This window comes from Olea europaea, chromosome 13, assembly GCF_002742605.1.
Source record: "Olea europaea var. sylvestris chromosome 13, O_europaea_v1, whole genome shotgun sequence".
NCBI classification, from domain to species: domain Eukaryota; kingdom Viridiplantae; phylum Streptophyta; class Magnoliopsida; order Lamiales; family Oleaceae; genus Olea; species Olea europaea.
Window position 1 is genome coordinate 12,617,322 of NC_036249.1, and position 4,065 is coordinate 12,621,386.

The following is a 4,065-nucleotide window of genomic DNA, read 5'->3' on the forward strand; positions in this document are numbered from 1 at the left end:
TAGATTTGGTTTCATGTTCAGGAAAAACCTTTGACTAGTTAACCTTTCCCCTTTGTCTCAACCGGCCATGGATTTGCTTTATGGCCCAAATACTTCATAAGATGTGCATATTGCAAATCTATAGAGGGAAAAAATCTTGAACCTTTGCACTCAAAAATTTGTTAAATTGCTGAATATGGCTTTGTATAGCGGATTCGTCCCTTGCTGTTGAAAGCAAAACTCCTATTACTTCTTGTTCATTGTATTGTTTGGCTGAATCATGTATTTCAAATTAATACTCTATCGGCTCTAGATGTGTATCTATTTCGTCTTATTTATTGTCAATATTTGTCTAATTGTATTATTCTTTCTTGACATGAATTTTTTTTATTAATAGATTTTATGTTTAATAATTCTATGAACTACTTGTGCCCTTACAGGGATGGCAAAGGGATGGAGAGCATGTTCCCTTCCCCATCTTGAGTACACAATGCGGAGGGACATTTGGCCATTGCTATGCCATTGAAAAGACCTGCAGAATTTAAGATGGAGTTAGACGAAAGACAAACTCAAAAAATCATAAAATTCAAGCTAACTTGTAATTTCTTAATCACTACATTTAGCAAAGCGGATGTGATGTTGAAGAATCAACATATGATTTGTGGTTAAAGATGAAATGTTGCTCGACCTAGAGTTTGCTAGTCCCCTCAAAATAAGTTGAGGTGCAACACTTGATAGGACAATTGGGGGATAAAACATTGATTTGGGGTGGCCGTGAAAGGGTACTAAATTAAACTTTGAAATCTAGATATGATCTCAAAATAGTAGGAGTTAAGGTCGGACAGTGAGAAAGAATTTGGTTGAAAGGAAAATTATCCATATCACTGGCTAAAATCGTTAAATGATTGCTCAATGATAAAGAAGTTAAAAAGTGAAGGCACATCCAAAATGTTTGGCCAGATGTCACATTGAAAGAGTTGTTTAATAGCCACCAACTAAAATAGAGATGACAACGGTTTGGTTTCGGTTCGGTTCAGTCAAAACCATCACCGAACCTTCAAATTTTTTGTCATACCATAACCGCACCATAACCACGTAAATCGGTTCGGTTCGGTTCGGTTCGTATCTCGGTTCGGCTCGGTTTAGTTCGGTTAATAACCACAAAAATAAATTATTTTTTATAGGTCCATATGTCAAAATGATGTAAAACAATTTATGAAAAGAGAGTCAATGAAAACAAAAACACAATATTCCAAACGAAAATACAAACATTATCCCAAATTCCAATTGCAAAATACAAATTTAACAAACAATATCATGAATATAATAATACAAAACTTTTCCTTCATTCTTGATTCTTGTGCATTGTAATTACTTGATTCATGCTCAATAATTTAAAAGCTTCAACCTTAACTCATATTTAATTTTTATTCTTCCCCATAACTCTTACTAACATAGGCACAGGTCTGCACTCAAAATTGATTCCTATATAGTAAATAAGAAATATAAGTAGAGAATACAACGATACTACCTAATCCAGAATGGTTTTAACTAAGATTTTAAAAAAAAAATGTACCTCTTCGTCAACTTCCTTCTCACTAAATCTTGTCATTCCTAAAAAAAGAATGTTTTTTTTAAGCGGGTAATTGGTTCGATTTCGATTCAATGGCATAAATATCATACCCGTACCGCCATGAACCGGTTTATTAAAATCAAATATCATATCCGCCCCATTGCGCCATCGGTTCGATTTTTTTTGCCTCATTCGGTTTGGTTAACCGTGATTTTCGATTTTAACGGTTCAAATTGTCATCCCTCAATTAAAAGTATAAAAGAATGTTTAAGGGAGATATATTGAAATGTCTATAGAGCACCCCATGCATTTCATTCGACAAACCTTCGACCCTTCCTACCAACTGTAGTCCCAGATCATCAACCCTCTCTATCATCTCTCGACGCAGCCCATCGACCTGCTCCTCTATAAATTTGCTCAGACGGGCGTACAGATCATCAAAATAGTGCCCCTGACTATGTGCGGGCGATTCACATGAGAGGTCTCTGGACAGGGGAGGCGGAGGAGATGCCGTCGACGACATATCTGGCGGAGGAGGAGATGCCCTCGACGGAGGTGATTGTCGATCAACCGGATCACGCTCCTACACAAGCAACAACATTAAAAATTATTAACTTCATCCATAAAAGCTAACTAATACAAAACGGTAATCAATAGATTTTATTTAATTCGCTCACCCAATCTCGGTCATGGATTGGATCGGACATATGGTCGTCTTCGGTGTGCAAAACGCCTAATTCATGCACAAGACCCTGAGCCTCCTCCTCCATCGACGACGTCAACTCAGTTATGACTTCGAGCTGATATATTAATATTTGAACCAGTTAACGATCATGCAATCATATGTTAAATCATGCACAATATAAATTACAAATGCATAATACTCACCTGAGGGTCGTCCGGGATAGCCGATAATTGTTTTCTAGTAGGACATCCTTCCGATCGAGATGCTCTCCAATGGTGCATCCGAGGACAGCATGTCTCCCCTCGCCTCGCAAATCGGGCACCCAATATGAGGACGACCTCATACGCTCAGATCTGTAACACATACAATTATTATATATAAATTCAATATAAAAATAATTTTAACATTCATTATGTTAACCATTTACCTCAATCCATAGGTATCGTACTTACGCATGGCTCCCTTCGGCTTCGAGTGCGATCTGGTGAAGACGTTCACATTGTCCTCAAAACATCTTCGGCTCCACAGATAGTCGTTGAAACGATCGATGTCGTCAATGATCTCCAGATGGAAGAGGTCGATCGCAGTCTTCTTATGGTGACACAGCACCACGCTCTCAAAGATGTAGACCAGACCTAACTTCAGTCTGTCTAACATCTGATCACACCTCCTGATTGCGTCCAACAGCTGTGTAAGGAACACAATACCCTGTCCCTCGAAGTAAGTGTCATGAAGCCTATTTCTTCTCTGAGTCCCATCACCAGCTGCTTCATCGCCCGTAATCTTTAATCCCGTGATCAGAGCAAATTCGAACATCGAAAAATTGGCAATTTTACCCTCGATTGTGAAGTGGAGGGCATCGCTGTCTACTGGACTCAGCAATCAACATAGAAGTGCATCAATAATCTAACCCGAGTACTGTAGATCTCTCAACGGGTACAAGGGCCACAGGAATGACTGAAGCAGCATATCAGCATGCTGATCATCAAGCAGCTCTAACACAGCTGTGAAACTATCAAAGCTATTATTCCACGTAACTTTGCCTGACATCTGTCTCAACTCTGCGTCAAGATGATAATCCATCCTGTACAAATTCAAAATGTTAGAACATTGTACAAGTCATAATAGTAATAATAGAAAATTTAGCGAACGAAATTGTAATTACAATACGCAAAACGCAGATCCATAATAATTAAAATCATCAACAATGAGAATTTTTTTATCCTATTATCATTAATGTCTGTTTTTCCCAATTATCCCAATTATCCTATTATCAATTTTTCCCAATTCTCACAAAAGAAAAATAAATATTTAATTTCAAATTAAATTTCCAACAATTATTTCAAATTACAATTAAAAATTTCCCAACAATTATTTCAAATTATTATTTACCAAAAATGAAAAAATCAAAATCAAAATCAAAACAAAAATTAAATGTAAAAAATTTATTTAAATTTAGTCGTAACAATATTATTTAAATTCGAAAAACTAAATAATTTATTATTTATTAAAAACAAATAATAAAAAAAATTTAAAATTAAATTATTAAATTATTTGTGAAAAAAAATTGGGCAAAAAAAAAAAAGGTGGGCCGACTATGAAGATAATATTATTTATCAAAAACTAATAATAAAAATAAAAATAAATATTAAATTTCAAATTAAATTTTCAACAATTATTTCAAATTACAATTAAAAATTTCCCAACAATTATTTCAAATTATTATTTACCAAAAATGAAAAATGAAAAATAAATATTAAAACAAAAATTAAATGTAAAAATTTTATTTAAATTTAGTCGTAATAATTTTATTTAAATTCGAAAAACT